We start from the raw sequence: 20,364 nt of genomic DNA, 5'->3' as shown, positions 1-20,364 counted from the left end.
AAGATCGCATAGTACTACCATTGAAGTTGCGAAAGAGAGCATTAACCTTTGCGCATCGGGGACATCCTGGAATTGTTGCGATGCGAAGGAACTTAAGAGAAAAGATTTGGTGGCCATGTATGGACCGAGATGTGACAGACGCAGTCCAAGAGTGTGTTGGCTGCACGGCCGTTAGAAAGGAACACCCTCCGGAGCCGATGATACGTAAAGAGATGCCTGAACGTGCATGGCAAGAAATTGGAATTGACTTTTTCTCTGCCAAAGAATGCGCCACATTTCTTGTCATAGTTGATTATTGTAGTCGGTTTATAAAAGTAATAGAAATGAAAAATACGAACGCAACCAAAACAATCGAAGCTCTGGAAATGTTTTTTTTGCGAACAGACTTATCCCCAATCCATTCGCTCTGACAATGGCCCACCATTTGCGAGCGAAGAGTTTGCCGAATACTGTAAGAGCAAAAACATCAAACACATACGCACCATCCCCTATTGGCCCCAAATGAATGGCTTGGTTGAGAGGCAAAACCACCCAACCGACAATTTCAAGTGTGAACGTTCACCCGACGTCGGGTAGTCGTCGCAGTTAAGTCAATATACGACGAAGCGAAATTTTTTTAAACGAAAAACGCCACAATTATAGCAGATTTTCTGGAGTATTTCGCTCGTGGTTTTTGTCTAGGACAATGGCCATAAAAAGGTGGTTCAAAAAGTCGATACCCTCTCTCCCCCTCACTCTTTCTCTATGGGTACCGTACGATCCATCTCGCTATTCTCACATGGTAGCGGGAGTGATATCGCTTATCTACTGTCTTCTTTATCCGTTCACCCAGATCATATTCGTTTTGAGTGACGTTGCTTCCTCACCTCCTTCATTCCCACCTTTCTCTCCCAGCAGTTATTGGCGAATGCTTGACCTTGCCTTGGGTGCTTGACTTGGTTATTGTTTTTTTTTCCTTCCCGTTTTGTTTTGGCTGCTTGATGCATTGCGCGTTGGCTAGAGCCGTCGTTCGAATCTGGATTTGATCAGCGTGCAAGTTGTCGCGTGGATGTATGAATACATTTACCGTTGGAGCTATTTATCGGATCGATTGATTGCATGCTGCGTACGGGTTTTATATTGTTTCTTAATGCAGTTAGTTGCACTTGTAAAAAAAATAATAATCAATCAATGGACGATCATCAATGCACTAGCACACACAGCATATCATGTGAAGCCAACCAATGCTTAACATTGTCAAATATTCAAATGAGGGATGATGTCTTTGAACACATGTTTCTCTTCATTTTTTTATTGTTTTTATTCAACAATGCACAATTCCTCCAATCCCCCCCCCCCCTCTCCTCTCTTTCCTTCCCACACAATCGGGAATACAGGTAAGGATTTAACAACCATATTGTACCGTCTTCTTCCTAATTAACGGGGGCTCCTCTCCGGAAGAGAAAAAGGCACGTCTCCCCTGCCTCTCGCTCAATGCTGTAAGCGAGCAGGGCCCGCCTCGGCTTAGGTGCGGCACGCTTCTCTCGCTCGCGTTGCTTAGCTTGCATCTTCTCTCGCTTTTTTTGGAAACGCATCATTGTTGCGGATGGTGCTGCGCGGCCATATCGATATCTGGAGGGTGGCATAGAGAGATGTGTTCTAGCCCGTCGCTGCACTCGCCATTGACGCAGCATGCGTAAGTGACGTTTATGCTGTATGCATTGTCGATGGCGCTGCGACTGCGCTCGGGAATTGGCTGTACTGACCTCCCCCCTGCCCCCTCCCTTCCCCCTAATGTCGGTGATGCTGCCGGAGCCACGCGTCAAGCTGCTCCATTACGCCACGCGTCCCCGCATTATATGGATGGCTTGATTGGTTTTGGCTGCCCCTCGTTGTCGTGCTACTCGAACACAACACAACAACATACCCGTCCTAGGTTCAAGCCCCGTATGGTCCAAGTGGCCCAGGACTGGCTATTCCGCTGTCCCGGAAAACCAATTAGTAAAAGGTAAAGTCAACTCGCACGAATTAACAACATGCTCGTATCCGGTTCAATCCTCGTGAGAACCGTCTCTCGTAGCAAGGGCTAAACATCCGGCAGTCGGCGTAGACCGGCAGTCCCGCGCAGGGTGTTACGCAAAGAAGAAGAAAAACAGGAGATTCACGACCAAGAGTGATTGAGGCAGGTAGCAAAGCAATGGTTGTTGTGTCAAATAAGATAAAGATAAAGAAACTTTTTCTACGATCCTTCGCTCATAAGATGATATGGACCATACTTTCAATTTCATTTTTGACAGAAAATTGTTTCCAAAGTGTGACTGGAAGGAAGAACATCGACCTACAAAAAATGCATGTTGTTCCCTTCCTGTATGTCCTTCCCGTTCCTATCTGCTCCCTTCAGCTCGCTTCGCTCTCGTCCCCCATTGTTTAGAACCCATCGTCGCTTCGGAACAGTAAACGCTACTACACGCAATCCCCGCTTTCATCTTCTCATCTCACCTCTTCGATAATCACCCTTCCCGCTCCTCCTTCCGCTCTTGTTTGCCCCCCTTTCCCTAACTCCCTTCCCCCTTCTTTCCTTTGCATTCGTGTTGCTTTTCAATATGGATATAAATGTAAACTGTATTTACCGTGCTTAAGGCAAACAATAGTAAGGTTCGACAAACAATAGGTGATAAGGCAGGGGCGGTTCAACCAGTACGCAAGCTAAGCGGCCGCGTGGGGCCCCGAGGAGAGGAACCCATCCCCCCACTCGGTAGTAAAAGTGCTTCGCAATCCTTCTCTGGTTTAGCATTCCTCACACAACTTCTCGCTCGACAATTCCGAATGGTCAAATTTCGTGTGTCCGCTTAAGGCCTCCACTCGTGCTAATACGCCACTGGATGCGGGTCGACCTACCGGGTCGGAATTATCCGGATCATTTGGGAGGTGCGCTTCCATTCCAAATCGCTGATCCCACGAGTCGGAATGTTACCTTCCAAACTACCTGGCGCCCCGCTGACCACATATCAGCGCTCCTTGGAACCACGTAGTCGATTACAGCCCGTGGCCGATAAGCCCTCTAAGCTCCCTGCCATCTGCGTACCAAGCCAATTTCCTCCCGTATAAATTTTCTTCTTCTTCTTTGACGTAACGAACAGTGCTGTGGACCGAGCTGAAACGGCTTCTTAACCTTACTAAAATCACGCTATCGGATAGTCAGTTCTTGCTATCCGGGGAATGGTCCAGATGGGAATCGATCTCGTATGGAACCGGTCTCATTGTGATGATCGACTGCGTCAAATGAGTCGCTACGCATGTTGAATAGAGCAGCAGAGTGACGATTAAAATCATTCTGCGGTTTGGTTTAAAGGGTATACAATATGCGGCATTTAATTGTTGCTCATCCGCATAAAAAGTTTACCACCATGTTTCCCAAATCTACACGCATCATAATACTGTGTTTGTGGTTGTGCTAATCACAAAACACTTTCCGTGTAGCGTGGCACATAAACGAGCACGAATTTGTGCAGAATTTGGTGTGCCACAGTCATTGCTTCTAACAATTTACCTTTAACTAACTAACGGATCATGAGAATACTGATCGTTCGCAGCCAATGCCACACAAGGGAAAAACAAGGAGAAATAAAACTCCCTCACGTGCGAGAAAGAGCAGCACCGACCAAACCGTAGAGCCGATGGGATTGTGAGAATGCGACAGGAGATCGTCGTCTGTCAGCGAGAGTGAACCAGAAGTCAGAACCATAATCTTCCCATCCATAATTTGTGACCATAATTTGGGTGTGTGTCTTCGCTCCATACAAATCGTCAAAAAAAACATTTTCGCTTGGTCGGAAATCGCGGCGAAAACCGCCTTTTGCGGATAGGGCAGGGGATTTTAAGAGTTTTGCGGATTGCAAAGGCAAATGAAACTGATTGGCGAAAAGCTGTGGAGGATTATGTATAAATGTAAAATACAGTAGAACGTCGATTATCCGGGCAGCTCGGGACCGGACGGTTACCGGTTAATCAATTTGCACGGATAATGGTCCAAGAAATGTCAAATTCATATAAAAATTATAAAATTCACTAGTTTTATGATTAATTCACTTCGAATTAATCGATTAATCGTTAGAAGAATATTATTTTATTCAATAACTGTAGGTTTGGCAACTTTTCATGGACAAACATGAATTTCGAAAATACCACTAAACACTACAGAGCTGCACAAAAAACTGGTTGCCCACTTGACTATCGCTGAAAATGTTCGCCGTACGTTTGAACAGCTGTCACATTTATGCGCACGGTTAAGCCGCCCGCCGGTTAATCCGCCCCCGGATAATCGACGTTCTACTGTACTATACAGCATTCCATCACTGAGAAAGCACCGTTGGAACTATTAGCCGGGCGTCCGGTCAAAGAACTCTTACCATCTCTGAGAACAGATACACATTGGCACCGCGATGCAAGGGAAACACCACGCAGACGCTCGCAGACACGATAAACCATCAAATATTAACGTTGGGGATTCCATTATGTTACGTAATTTTGAAACTAGTGTTTTGTCGCGAATAGTTTTCGGATAAAGTTTCCTTTTCTTTCTTTGGTTTTTGCTGCTAATAATTACCGAAGCCGTAAGAAATTGCTGGTGATGAAGAGAGGGAAAAAGCCTTTTCGCCCTCTATTTATTAATTGAAGATCGAAAGAGATGTGTACATGAACGGGCACGGATGTGATCCGATCCGCAGTTCAAATCTGCACGATTCACGTAGCTGCTCGAACATCCTCCCCACCTTGACGAATTTCAACAAAAAGTTGTTTCCTACATTACACGGGGTTTTCGCTATCAGTGCTGAGCGGTAAAACGCATATTTTCGTGATCGGTCGCGTAATTATTCCCTTAGCGGTCTTGAGCGTAACGACGCGTACTATCTTGTCTTCACCGGGATGGATTTCAACGATACGCGCGAGAGGCCAACGAGTGGTGGGTAACGATTCGTCCATGAGGATCACTAACCTGCCGGGAAGTATGTTGCTGTTGTTGCTGCCACCACTTGCATAACTTTTTTGCATTTCTTGTAGATACTCAGTGGCCCAATGCTTCCAAAAACGCTGAACCAAAAGCTGCCATTTCTGAAGATCATCTAGCGTACAGGATTTCAGCTGGGTGTAGTCCGGTTCAGGCACGGCGAACATCGATATGCCAATATAGAAGTGTGCCGGTGTGAGTGCAGCTAGCTCGTTGGGATCGTCGGACAAAGGCAACAGCGGACGGGAATTCATCGCTGTCTCGATTTGGTGGAGCACAGTGCAGTAGCCTTCGTACGACAGCCGCGTATTGCCCAGGTGACGATAGAGGTGTCGCTTCGCCGTCTTTACTGCTGCTTCCCATAATCCGCCGAAGTGTGGAGCCTTTGGTGGGTTGAAATGCCAAGTGATTCCCCGGTCAGCGCATCTGGTAGCCACGGTGTTGCGGTGTTGTTCGTCGTTGAACAGCTCAAAAAGCTCCTTGAGTTCACGTTCTGCGCCTTCGAAGTTTTTCCCATTATCAGAATGGATGTGGGCTGGCAATCCGCGTCGTGATGTGAATTGGCGTAGCGCTGCTAAGAATCCCGCCGTTGTGAGGTCTCCTACGAGTTCCAAATGCACAGCTTTCGTAGCGAAACACACGAAAACGCACAGATAGCTCTTAGTAGCTGCTGCCTTCCGGTGCGCTGGCTTCAAATAGAATGGACCGGCGTAGTCCACTCCGGTTACAGAAAACGGTCGGCTCGGTGTGATGCGGGATGGTGGAAGCTGGCCAACCGGCTGCCGTGCGAGTTCCTTGAGATGCTTTTCACCAAGCGACGTTCGTCCAGTGGCCAATACAGCTCTCTAATGCGAGATAGCAATAGCCTTCCACTAGCATGTTTCAGCTCTTCGTGGTAATCTTCCGCAAGCAGACGGGTGAATTTGTGGTTCTTCTGCAGAACAGCTGGATGCTTGGACTGATACGGTAGTTGCGACAAGTTCATTCGTCCTCCCACCCGTATTACTTCCTCTGTATCCAGGAATGGGGTAAGTTTTCGTAAAGGTGATAACGTAAAGGTGATTATATTTGCTCAAGTTCAGCTGGAAGCGTTCCCAGAAGAAGTAAAGTTGCTGAAGCAGCAAGCAAGGGAAGAAAGAGAAGTGAACAGAGCACTACAGAAAAGCAGCGCCCTTTACAAATTGTCGCCGGAGCTGGACGATTGTGGGTTAATAAGGATGCGAGGACGTCTGGATATCTGCTCAATAGCTAGTGAACCGTTGAGAAAGCTGGTGATCCTGCCACGCCGACATCACGTTACCGGGCTGATCCTTCTGGCATATCACGTGAAATATCGTCACTGCAACCATCGTACCGCTGTAAACGAGCTTCGAGCGAGGTACTACATACCACAAGAATGCCGTATTCGGTTATACTCGGCCAAGACTCGTGGTATGCGTAGTTCCTCCGTTGTATCGCTAGAGATATGGTTGTCAACGGGTCATTCATCCTCGGGACTCCATAAAAAACTGGGCCCTCGAAACCATCTGCTCGACGGATTCATATCAGGGATCCTCTGCCACTTGGTTCCTTCGTCTGCGACGTTTGCCTTAGTAGGAAGCCACCTCCACTCCTTTACCTCTGTCGACTCTAGGAGCTCGCTGACCCGGAACGCGACAAACGGACTATATCTGCGATGATCAGATTTCAGCAAGCTCATTACGTTTCTAGAATCTGTCCAGAAAATCCTCCGCGTGATCTTCATTCGATGATATTTTACAATGCTCGTCGCTAGTCGAACCCCGATCACTGTTGCTTGTAGCTCTAGTCGCGGTATCGACAAGAACTTCAACGGGCTCACGCGCGTTTTCGACCCTATTAGCGAGCATTCAATTGTGTTGTCCTCTTCGAAACGAAAGTGTGCTACTGCTGCCATCCCATTTTCACTGGCATCACAGAAGATGTGCAACTGTACATTTCGCACCGCGGCGGATGTTTTTACACGGTAGCAACGTGGAATCCGGACGGACTGAAGTGATGGTAAAGCGCTAATCCATTTAAGCCATTTCTCCGCACAGTCCCGATCGATCTGTTGGTAACAGCTGTAGCCTGCACGCCAGATTTCTTGAAGCAGAATCTTCATAAACATTAGAAAATTTCCAACAAGACCCAATGGATCGTATACAAGCATCAATGTGCGCAGTACTTCCCGTTTCCTTGGAATTCGCGTACCAGATAGAAGACCTTTATCGTGTTTTAAATTCAGGCGAAAAATAAAGGAATCCGTTGTAGTCTCCCACCACATACCTAATACTTTTTCCGCCGACGAGTCCATGACCACACCTCGACCATCCTCCTGGCTGACTCCCCATCGTAGCCGCTCCAACACTTCATTAGAATTTGACACCCAGTTGCGTATTTCAAATCCTCCTTCCGCATGGATGTGCCGCACTGTCTCAGCAAGCTGCGCCGCTTCTTCGCTCGTTTCTGCGCTGGCGAGCATATCGTCCACATAGTGCTCATATTTGATACAATGGACGGCACGCGGGAACTGTTCAGCAAACCTTTCGGCGTTATTATTCTTGACGAAGTGAGCTGTACCTGGTGAGCACGTTGCACCAAATGTCATAACAGTCACGGCGTACGTTGTCGGCTCAGCATTATGTGTCTCTTTTTCATCCCAGAAGATCAGCTGGCTGCGCTGATCTTCCTTCTTCATGTTGATTTGAAAAAACATTTCGCGGATGTCACCAGCCACGGCTACGCGAAACTCTCGAAATTTATGAAGAACGCTCATTAGTTCTGCTAGTTGATCCGGTCCTGAGAGAAGAAAGGTGTTAAGGCTCACCCCATGAACTTTTGCGGCCACGTCAAAAACCATTCGAAGCTTTCCCGGCTTGTTTTGATTTATTACCGGAAATATAGAGTTAGACCAACCCGCTAGAAACCAGACTGCAAGCTGGCATTCCACACCGGCTACGAGCAGACGAAGATGTAACGCTACACCGGCCACGAGCGGACAACGGCGACATGCGCAAGTAATGCGACACGCAGACCGATCGTGAGAACGGACCAATGCAGCCAGCAACCAGCGGCCTCGTTAGAAGATTAGCTCGTTAGCTTTAGTCAGTCGAAGTCGAAGTTTAGAGTCAGCCAGATATAGATCATAGTTTAGCTTTAGTCAGGAGTAATCCTGTTTGTGTAAAATAAAAATCTTTTTTTATGGCCAACCGGCCTAGATAAAGATTAACTGGCGCCCGAATAGGGACCTCTAGTGAAGTGAAAATCAAGTGACGAGTAGTGATCACGAAAGAGTGTAATCACACCGTGCTTAGAACATCTCCCGATCGCAGATTGCAGCCGTGTGTATGAGCACCTAAGTAGCCGGTAGCAGCCAATAACTCGTTGCCGGAGGAAAGGGACAACGCCGACACACCGAGAAGGAAAAATTCACCGGAGGCCCGAGCAACAGAAACCAACCCCGTCAGAGGAGGCGAAGCAACCAGCCCCGTAAGAAGGGTGAAGCATGAATTTATTAATGTAAGTAAAACTTTCAATCATAGTAAGTATAAACATTTATTAAAGCGACAAAAAATATTAAAACATTATAATCAGTGTTAAAGTGAGTGATTAGTGAGTGAAAAGAAAATCATTATCATAAAAGTTAAGTCAAACTGGAGGAATTAGTTCAATCACTACGACAATTCTCAGTCGCAGTAAAATCTATAGATAACGAAGAAAAACTAACAAACAAAGATATGGAGGCACTAGCTGGCAGAATTGCAGCTTTAGAAGCACGTTTTAGTGAAAGCAATGTTACAGATGATTTTCAAGACCCACCACTTTTTTTTACAAAACAAGATGGTAGTGCAGTAGATCCCGAATCTTTCGAAAAAATCCCTGGAGTTGTAAAAGATCTCCCAATTTTCTGCGGTGACCCAAGTGAACTTAATAGCTGGATCAATGACGTAGATGGGATAATCCGACTATACCAAACTATATCTAGCCATAGTTTGGAAAAGCAAAATAAATTCCACATGATTTGTAAATTCATACGTAGAAAAATTAGAGGTGAAGCCAACGATGCTTTAGTAGCATCTAACGTAGGGATAAATTGGAATATGATGAGAAAAACTCTCATAACTTATTATGGAGAGAAGCGAGATTTGGAAACTCTCGATTTTCAACTTATGAGTGTCTACCAAAAAGGTCGAACTTTGGAAGTTTATTACGACGAGGTTAATAGACTTCTTTCACTTATTGCAAATCAGATACAGACAGACGATAGATTTAACCATCCGGAAGCTTCGAAAGCTATGATTGGAACATACAACAAGAAAGCAATCGATGCTTTTATCAGAGGTCTCGATGGGGACGTTTATAAATTTATTCGTAACTACGAACCAACATCCTTAGCAGCAGCCTACAGCTATTGCATTTCTTTTCAAAACCTAGAGTGCCGTAAGATGCTAACAAAACCAAAACATTTTAACACACCCCCGTCAGCCCCCAGAAACCAAATACCATTGCCCACACCTCATCTACCACCAAGAGTGTTCCAACACCAGCAAAGACCAATGATAGCGAACAACGTAAGACCTCATTTTGCGCACCACCCACCGATTCAAAATTTTGCAGGAAATTTTACGCAACGTCCTGTTTGGAATCAACCAAATCAGCAAAGACCAATTTTTCAGCGTTCAAATTTTAATCAACCAAATCAGATGAAAAATTTTACACAGCAGAGAAACAATTTTCGCCAAAATGGACCTGAACCGATGGAAATAGACCCATCAATTAGGTCACATCAAGTTAATTATGCGAACAGGCCAAACTCCTCAAACATTCGTCCATTGAAAAGACAAAGAGCTTTCAATATTGAAGCAGTTCCGCGACGTGAAATAGAACCGACTTCATATGAAGATAATCTCTACGATGATGATGTCGAAAGTCAGGCGTCATACGAACGATATATGAGAAATGTAGAAAAACAAGAAAAACTAAATGAAAATTCTCATTACGACGAAATTTCTCGCGAAGCAGAATTAAATTTTTTAGGTTAAAATCAGCTTTACCATATTTTATATACCATGGTAAGGCAGGTCAACAAATTAAAATTCTAATCGACACTGGATCTAATAAAAATTTCATCAACCCTTTACATGCGAAAATTTCTCACGACGTTATAAAACCATTTTTTGTATCATCTGTGGGAGGAGATTTACTCATCACAAAATATTCACAAGCTCAAATATTTGCCCCTTATTCCGATGTAAATGTCAAATTTTATCATTTGCAGGGACTAAAATCATTTGACGCCATAATAGGTTATGATACCATCAAAGAAATGGGAGCATTTGTAGACGCTAAAAGAGACAATCTAGTTCTTAAAAATTTTATAATACCTCTCTCACTTCATCCATTACAGGAAGTTAACAGAATTGAAATAAGAGACACACATCTTAACCACCAAGAAAAAGAAAAATTACATTTATTTCTTAACAAGTTTCAAGATTTATTCCAGCCACCCGACGAAAAGTTGCCCTTTACAACAAAGGTAGAAGCAACCATAGCCACGAATGATACGGAACCAATTTACTGTAAGTCATACCCATACCCTTTGTCCCTCAAACAGGAAGTGGAAACACAGATAAAAAAATTATTAAATAATGGTATAATTCGACCATCTAGGTCACCATATAATTCACCTGTGTGGATAGTTCCCAAAAAGGTTGACGCATCTAACGAAAAAAAATATCGACTTGTGATCGATTACAGAAAAATAAACCTGAAAACTAAAAGCGATAGATATCCCATTCCCGATACTTCAACAGTACTTGCCAATCTAGGAAATAATAAATATTTTACAACACTCGATCTAGCATCGGGATTTCACCAGATTCGTTTAGCAGAAAAAGATATCGAAAAAACCGCCTTTTCCATCAATAATGGAAAATACGAATTTTTAAGATTACCTTTCGGTCTGAAAAATGCACCTTCGATTTTTCAGAGAGTCATGGACGATGTTCTTAGAGAACATATTGGAAAAATTTGTCACGTATACATAGACGATATAATAGTCTTTGGAAAAACATTCGACGAACATCTGAAAAACTTGGAAATTGTTTTGAATACATTACGAGAAGCCAATTTTAAAATACAGCCAGACAAATCAGAGTTTTTAAGAACAGAAGTTGAATTCTTAGGATTCATTGTTTCAGAATATGGCTTGAAACCAAATGAGAAAAAGATAGAAAGTATCTTAAAATACCCCGAACCTCAAACTATTCGAGAACTTAGATCATTTTTAGGACTGTCTGGATATTACAGAAGATTTGTTAAAAATTATGCAGCTTTAGCAAAACCTTTAACAAAACTTTTAAGAGGGGAGGATGGCCAAGGCCACTGCAAAATTACAAAAAATCAATCTAAAAATTTTCCGATAAAATTAGACGATGATGCCAAACGCGCTTTCAAAACTCTTAAAGAAGTTTTATCATCCGATGATGTTTTAGCATACCCCGATTTTGATCATGATTTTATTTTAACTACCGACGCTTCTGACAAAGCAATCGGAGCTGTTCTTTCCCAGAACGTTAATGGTGTTGAAAAACCAATAACATTCATATCTAGAACACTATCAAAAACAGAAGAGAATTATGCTACAAACGAAAAAGAAATGCTTGCTATAGTTTGGGCTTTACATTCTCTACGTAATTACATTTACGGTGCAAAAATAATAATATTAACAGATCACCAACCTTTAACACATGCAATGTCACCAAAAAATAACAATGCAAAATTAAAGCGATGGAAAGCATTCATAGAGGAACATAACTATGAGCTAAGTTACAAACCTGGAAAAACCAACGTGGTAGCTGATGCTCTTTCACGCATACAAATTAACTCACTAACTCCTACACAACACTCTGCCGAAGAAGATGATCTTTCTTTTATCCCTTCTACCGAAGCTCCAATTAATGTTTTCCGAAACCAATTAATTTTTCAAAAAGGTACTATTAGTTCCTACGAGTTTGTAAACCCCTTTCCTAAGTTTAAAAGGCACACTTTCATAGAACCACAATTTTCAATCGATTTTATAAAAGACAAACTTAAAAGATTCATGATACCTGGTATAATAAATGGCATATTCACTGACGAGCCAACCATGGGGATCATTCAAGAAACCTTTAAAAATCTATTCAATATATCAACCATGAAAGCAAGATTTTCACAAACTCAAGTTCAAGACATTTGTGATCAAGAACAACAGATAGAAGAAATTACATAAAATACATAACTTTGCTCATAGAAACGCTAAGGAAAATTCATTACAAGCTATAAAAAAATTTTATTTCCCTTCCATGAGAAACAAGATAGAACAATATGTTAAAAACTGCGAAATTTGCAAAGTAGAAAAATACGAAAGAAGACCCCCTGAATACATACCAGTTAAAACACCAATCCCAAAATATCCAGGAGAAATTGTTCATGTTGATATATTTGCGTATAATGCAAATTTTTTATTTATCTCGTCAATGGACAAATTTTCGAAATATTTGAAATTAAAACCAATTAAATCAAAATCCATAGCAGACGTTAAGGAAGTACTGCTACAACTATTATACGATTGGAATTTGCCTAGACAAATTATATTTGATAACGAATGTACATTTGTATCGAACGTCATAGAGCAGTCCATACTAAATTTAGGTGTATCAATTTTTAAGACACCAGTGAATAGATCAGAGTCAAACGGACAAGTGGAACGTTGTCACTCCACGATCAGAGAAATCGCAAGATGTACAAAAGGTTTGAATCCATACATGAGCTTAATTACCTTAGTACAACAAGCCGTGTATAAGTATAATAATACTATTCATTCTTTTATAAAAGAGACTCCCAGAAAAGTATATATTGGAGAGCAATCAGAAGAACTTTCATTTAGAGATAGATCAAAATTAAAAGAAAAAATTGAGAGTAAAATTATAAAAATATTTGAAGAAAAAAATGAAAAGATTAAAGATGATAAGTACCAAGATTACGAACCGAATCAATTTACGTATGAAAAAAATAAAACTATGAATAAGCGTGACAGTCGTTATAAGACAGTGGTAGTTAAGGAAAATCATCCAACGTATATAATAGATTCGAACAATCGAAAAATCCACAAAATAAATTTAAGAAAAAATTAATGATATAATTATGATTTAATTAATTTTCTATTACAGAATCGCGTTTTTCACACTATATGGTGTTCTACAAGCTAGCATAAACATTTTCGACTTAACAAACAACCCATTGGCTATTGTTCCGTTAGGACAAGCAAAAATTAGGATCGGATACTTGAGGACGATTCATCCAATTGATCTTACCGAGCTAGAAGAGATAATTTCTCGAGTTTTAGAAAATAGCACAAACAGTACAGGAAAATCCCCATTGCAAAGTTTAATTAATTTGAAGCTCGAAAAACTTAACGCCACAATTTCTAAGATTAGGCCACGTAGACTTCGAACGAAAAGATGGAACAGTATAGGTACCGCCTGGAAGTGGATAGCTGGCAGTCCCGACGCAGAAGATCTAACGATAATCAACACCACCCTGAATTCGCTCATCCTACAAAACAACGAGCAGCTATTAATCAATAATGGTCTCAGCAGAAGATTCCAAGAAACAACCAATATTGCTAATCATGCTATCGACCTTCAGAATAGGATCCAAAGGGAACATCAAACTGAGATACAACAGATCATTAAGATAGCAAACCTAGACGCATTACAAGCCCATATAAAAACACTCCAAGAAGCCATACTAGCCGCTAAGCATGGGATACCGAATAGCGAGCTACTATCAATAGAAGAATTAAACACCGTTGCAGAATTTTTGGCACAAAATGGCATTTACTATACATCAGTTGAAGAAATGTTAACACAAGCCACAGCACAAGTTACCATGAATTCAACACACGTGATATTTATGCTAAAGTTTCCACGTCTATCCTATGAAACTTATGAGTACAACTATATCGACTCTATCATACAAAATGATAAGAGAATCTTAATCAAGCATAACTACATAATCCGGAATCTAACCCATATGTTCGAATTACCGCAGCCCTGTATCGATCAGAGCAGCCACCAGCTTTGCGAAAGTAAAGATCTGGAAGAGCCTTCACGCTGCATACGACAACTCGTACAAGGGGAGCATACAGAATGTATGTACGAAAAGGTGTATTCAACGGGATTAGTTAAACACATTAACAATGCGAATATTCTATTGAATGATGCCACTGCCGAAATTTCATCCAACTGCAGCAATATAAACCACATTCTTAATGGATCATATCTCATACAATTTCACAACTGCAATATTTTCATTAACGGAGAACTCTTTCCCAGCACAGAAGTTTCGATAACCGGTAAACCATATATATCAACCCTTGGCCTCATCGCTAAAGAAGACGGCATCAGAGACGAACCTTCAATTGAACATCTTCGAAACATAACATTGCAGCACAGAGAGAAACTACATACCATCAGCCTGGTTAATAATTCCCTCACATGGAAACTTCATATCTTTGGGTCAATTGGGCTAACGACAATTGTTCTGATAACAATAGCAATTTTATATTTCATTACCAGTATAAGAAGAACGAAAATAAGCCTCAACATTCCAACGAACAACACCAACCGACAGGATGTCCACCACATAGAAACCTTCGTGAAAAAACCCACAACATTCCATGCTCTCGGCAGACTTTGAGGGCAAAGTCATCTAAGAAGGGAGGAGTTAGACCAACCCGCTAGAAACCAGACTGCAAGCTGGCATTCCACACCGGCTACGAGCAGACGAAGATGTAACGCTACACCGGCCACGAGCGGACAACGGCGACATGCGCAAGTAATGCGACACGCAGACCGATCGTGAGAACGGACCAATGCAGCCAGCAACCAGCGGCCTCGTTAGAAGATTAGCTCGTTAGCTTTAGTCAGTCGAAGTCGAAGTTTAGAGTCAGCCAGATATAGATCATAGTTTAGCTTTAGTCAGGAGTAATCCTGTTTGTGTAAAATAAAAATCTTTTTTTATGGCCAACCGGCCTAGATAAAGATTAACTATAGGCAGATACCAATCGCGTGATTTTCGTTCAACCAACTCTTCCTTTTCTACGCGTCGAATGTATCCCTTCCTCTCGTAATCTCTCATTTTTTCTATGATAGCTTTGGCTAATGCAGGATCCCTTCGCATTTTCTTCCTTAAACATTCGTTGCGCCGCAATGCCATGTCTTTATTACAAGGTAATCGAACATCATCGTATTTCCATAACAACCCGGTTTCAAACCTACCGGACTTCAGGTGAGTCTCCCTTGTCAGTATCTGAATGGCCCTGGTATCATCTGTGGACATTAGCGTTTGAGATTGATTGAAAATCCCTAACGACTCGAGGGCGAAGTACCTTTTCACAGCATCAGTTAGGGCTTCGTTGCCAGTTTCTTCACATTCGCATATGTGGAAGCAGTGTGTATCACTATTAGCGGATGAAGAGGCAATCGGACATCGACCATAAATCGTCCAACCGAGTCGAGTTTTTAATGCGATCGGTTCATCATTTTTCCTAGGTTACTGTTATCGGTTCCGATGAGTATTCGTGGTGCCTGATTATAATACGTACTAAAGGGCACCCCACGGAGGTGCTTATATCTTTCCATGAGCTGCTTGGAAGAAACCGATTGCACGGGCAAAGATAAATTGTGCATGGTGTGAGCCCCTGATATTTCATGAATGGATGCTCCGTCATGTATCCCTGATATGCGAAGTGAAACCTTTAGCGAACCCGCTTCGTTTCTTGTTGTGTTTCCAGTCCATTTTAGGTAAATGGGACTGGGAGTTCCCTCTACTTTAAGCTCCTCTACCAGGGAATGATCAACAAAAGTAGAGGACGATCCATTATCAATGAATGCAACGGTACGAATGGTTTTATTTGAGCCGTAGAGGACCACTGGTACATATTGAAAGAGGATGCCGTCACTTGAACCACAGTGGGTAAAACAATGCTCCTGAGATACCACCGCTTGCCGGGTAGTTTCAGCTTCTTCGTGCAGCAAAGGATGATGCATTCCGTCACACCCATCTCTCCCACACTCAGACTTCACATAACAGCCATTGTTATGGAACTTCAAACACTTCCGGCACAACTCTTGTCTCCTCACAAATGCTCGCATATCGGTAGGAGTCAAATCAAGGAATCTAAAACACTCGCCTAGACTTCTACAAGTACCGCGACACATTAGGCATGAGCGTTGACGGGGTGCTTCGTTAGTAGAGGTAGTTTCATGAACATTTAAATACGCCCGGGCCCTTCTAGGTGGTTGTGATCGATCGGTATTCCCACGGTTATATTGGTCGGTGTTAGTGTTGGGACTCACCTCTAGCTTTGCGCCCGCTCCTATCTCCGCGATCCACTTACCGAAATCCATAAGCGTTACCTCAGGCAGGCGCAGTTTGTACCGCCCCCATTCCAAGCGCGTAGTCGGGGGAAGCTTCGCCGATAGTTCCTTCAGAAGCGCGACGTTGCATTGGTAGTCGCGTAGCCCGGAGATTCGAATCGCAGCGCACATTTTCCGTACAGCTGATCCAAACGCTGCCATCGTTTCCAGTTTTTCAATTTTGGGAGCAGGCATCGTCCTCACTTTCTCGATCAAGGTGTCTACGACCAGTTCTGGCCTTCCAAATTCCGCTTCCAGGACACCTAGCGTCTCGTTCAAGCTGTTAGGAAGTAGCAACAGATCCTCAACAGCCTCCAAAGCAGGTCCACGAAGAGCCTTTTGCAGACGCAGAAGGTTCTCCTCCTCGGTGTAGCCACAAGCAGCAGATGAACGTTTAAAATGCGCATAAAATATTGGCCATTCTGAAATTGCACCGCTAAAGGAAGGCAGTTCACTTCCGATTGCATGCCGCGCATTCCCATGGCTTTGATTAAGCTCCGTGCTTCCGAGGCCGGCGCATGGCGATGATGACACGTGGTTTGTACCACCATTTTGTACATTTGTCGAGTTAAAATTGTACTGCCTAACGTGATGGCTTTCATGACCTTTCGTAAAGGAATTATCCACCGCGCAACGCCACATGGTAAATGGTAAATGTTGTTGGGGGGGGTGGGTAGCGGCACTAAAGTTGCTGTTGGGAGATTGAACAGTAAACTAGAAATGCCGTCGGGGTCCCCTTCGATCAGTCGCAAACTCTTCAATTTTTGCTGACGGGGGGGGGGGGGGGGGGGGTGCAAATGATTCAGCGGGGCCCCCTTCGATCATCAGTCGCAAACTCTAAATTTTTTCATCAGACGACGGGGGGGGGGGGGGAGTGCAAACGATTCGCCAACCTCGGGGCCCCATCGGCCATCCTTCCGGGGGCCCTTGTCGCTAGTACTCTGTCCATACGGCATACTATAAAATGGCGATCTACGGGGCCCCTAAATCGCTACGGTTTTCTCCACTTGACCCGACGAGCCTACTTGACCAAATTGTCGCAAAATTTCCAGTTCACGTTCCTCGAATTCAATCTCCTTACGAGCCTTCTCCGCTTCGAACTCAAGCCGATCAAGCTCAAGTCTTCTCCTACGTACCACATGCTCACGAGCTGCTAACGCATCCGGGGTCGCGCATACTCTCACCTTTCCTGGCGTTGCGTCCTTCGCCTCGGTGTTTCGCACAATCGAGCTCGTCGACGGCGCCGCTTGTTGCTCGTGCTGCTGAACGACTATCCCAGACGTTGCGTCCTTCGCCCCGCCACTCCGTGCGCTCGATCTCACCGTGGGTCCAGCTTGCTGCTCGTGTTCAGCGAGCTGTTCGCAGGAGGCTTCTGTTTCAGGGCTGTTGCTTAACATTTTAACTTATCACTTCTAAATTCGCGTCACTTCTCGCACCGATTTACGTTACGCTCCGGATGAACACTTCGCGTTTTACTAGCGAACTCGCGGTTCACTCCCGAGACTTACACAACAATACACACCGGCGACCTAGTAGAATGATTTTCACGTGTGATAGTTTTTATTGTTAAGGACAACTAGAGTTCGAACGCGGTAGAAGTTCACCTAATACGCAGTATTACACGTTCTTTATAGATTTCGAGAGTTTCGCGTAGCCGTGGCTGGTGACATCCGCGAAATGTTTTTTCAAATCAACATGAAGAAGGAAGATCAGCGCAGCCAGCTGATCTTCTGGGATGAAAAAGAGACACATAATGCTGAGCCGACAACGTACGCCGTGACTGTTATGACATTTGGTGCAACGTGCTCACCAGGTACAGCTCACTTCGTCAAGAATAATAACGCCGAAAGGTTTGCTGAACAGTTCCCGCGTGCCGTCCATTGTATCAAATACGAGCACTATGTGGACGATATGCTCGCCAGCGCAGAAACGAGCGAAGAAGCGGCGCAGCTTGCTGAGACAGTGCGGCACATCCATGCGGAAGGAGGATTTGAAATACTCAACTGGGTGTCAAATTCTAATGAAGTGTTGGAGCGGCTACGATGGGGAGTCAGCCAGGAGGATGGTCGAGGTGTGGTCATGGACTCGTCGGCGGAAAAAGTATTAGGTATGTGGTGGGAGACTACAACGGATTCCTTTATTTTTCGCCTGAATTTAAAACACGATGTGGTGTTTGGCAGCCCTGCACTTTAATCAGTGACGTGCAGGTTCAGACAGCTCCGACAACGTCAATCTGTCAAAGCGACAAACCGCATGAAGGTGAAATAAACGGGCATTAGACAGAAGACAACCAAACGGTGTGGTCATCATTTCTATATCACAAGCTATTTCGGCGTTTGATACAAAATGGTGGAATCTGCAGAAATTCGCTTTGTGGATGTCGTAAAGCCCTTTACAGGCGATGGTGATATCGTCGGTTGGCTGGATCGCTTTGATAGGGCTGCAGAATTGCGCAAAGTGAAAAATGTTGCAGAACTGTTGCCGCTGTTTTTAGATGGCGGAGCAGCCCTGGTGTACGATCGCTTGAGCGATGAGAAGAAGAAAGATTCAGAGGCAATAAAGGTGGCGCTCAGAAAAGCCTTTGGTCCGGATCCGGCTGAATCTTACGCATCGTTCATTGGCGCACAGTGGGCTGGCGAACCACCCGAACAGTATCATCAAAAGTTATGCCGTTTAATGAAAGACGCAGGCATCAAAGGCGACGAGGTGTTACGTGCACAATACTGCCACGGGTTGCCCTTGTCGGTCAGAAGCGCGCTGCATGCGATGACAGAAAATTTGACCGACACCGAGAAGCTTCTAGATGCGACGCGATCTCTTCTCCGCGAGTACGGGAAGCGGCAAGCAGATGAAAGAGTGCGCGTGAACGACAACATGGCGGCAGCAGCTATTGTTAACCGGCGGTATACAGGGCAACAACAAGGAGAAACAATGCAGGTATGCCCGCGATGCGGGGGACAGCATTCGGCAAAAAAGTGTAAAACTCCAAAGCAACCACCTCTATGCTGGACGTGTGGGCAGGTAGGGCATTTTCGGCGTAATTGCCCTGCGGGAAACGGACAAGGGAGTTCTACGGCGCCAGCGGATCTCCCACGACATGCTTAGAGGCGCTGCCTATTGTTCGAGTTGTCGTAAACGGTGTACAGGCGCGGGCCCTTATCGACATTGGCTGTGGAAAATCGATCATCTCGCCCCGGTTCTCCACATCTACGGCGTTTGGACCGCTCGCAACGATAGTAACAATTAATGGAGACAGGGTTTCTTGCCAAGGTTATGAACGTGTACTGGTCGAATGTTCTGGAATGTCAGCCCGCATCGAGTGTCTTGTTTTGGACAAGCTGGTCGATGGCGTTGATGTAGTGCTTGGAATGGACGCGATAGAATTGTTCGGTGGCGTAATGATTACGAGCACCGAAATTTTTCTGGGAACCACTACTGCGATCCGGAGACAAAGTTGTGCGCTAACCTCGAAGCCATCGTGTGGTGCAGCATGTGGAGCGGTGCCAACAGCAGTGACAATAGACGATAGAGATTTTGAGGCGAGCTTTGACGGGAAGGAGTGGACTGCACGGTGGAAATGGAAAAAAGACCCTGCGGTGCTGAGAAACACTACCGCTAGTTACGGCAGCGTTGATGATCCTGTAAAGAAAGATCGGTTCGATGAAGAGGTTCAAACATGGATTGAGAATGGTTGGCTGCGACCATGGAAGTCACAGGTATACGGTAGGCTGCCACTCATGGCGGTAGAACAACCGAATAAGAACAAGATTAGACCGGTTCTTGACTATCGTGAGCTTAACAGCTTTGTTCAATCGAACCCTGGATTGGATGCTCCTGCTTGCGATGAAACGATTCGAAGGTGGCGGAGAATGAAGGGACCCTTAAAGTTGGTGGACCTGCGATCTGCCTATCTTC

At 44.2% G+C, this 20,364-nt stretch overlaps 1 long non-coding RNA gene across 1 annotated transcript; it reads left to right on the top strand.

Annotated features, from left to right (window-relative positions):
* The first annotated feature begins 8,417 nt into the window (after positions 1 to 8,417).
* Positions 8,418 to 14,928, top strand: LOC133393059 (uncharacterized). The gene is made up of 3 exons (XR_009765981.1): positions 8,418 to 8,506; positions 10,395 to 10,566; positions 13,198 to 14,928. It is a non-coding gene; the product is annotated as an uncharacterized LOC133393059 (long non-coding RNA).
* The last annotated feature ends 5,436 nt before the right edge of the window (positions 14,929 to 20,364 follow it).

The sequence above is a fragment of the Anopheles gambiae genome, chromosome X (genome assembly GCF_943734735.2).
Source record: "Anopheles gambiae chromosome X, idAnoGambNW_F1_1, whole genome shotgun sequence".
NCBI lineage: Eukaryota > Metazoa > Arthropoda > Insecta > Diptera > Culicidae > Anopheles > Anopheles gambiae.
The sequence above is the reverse complement of the archived record's forward strand: the minus strand, read 5'-3'. Positions and strand labels throughout refer to the sequence as shown.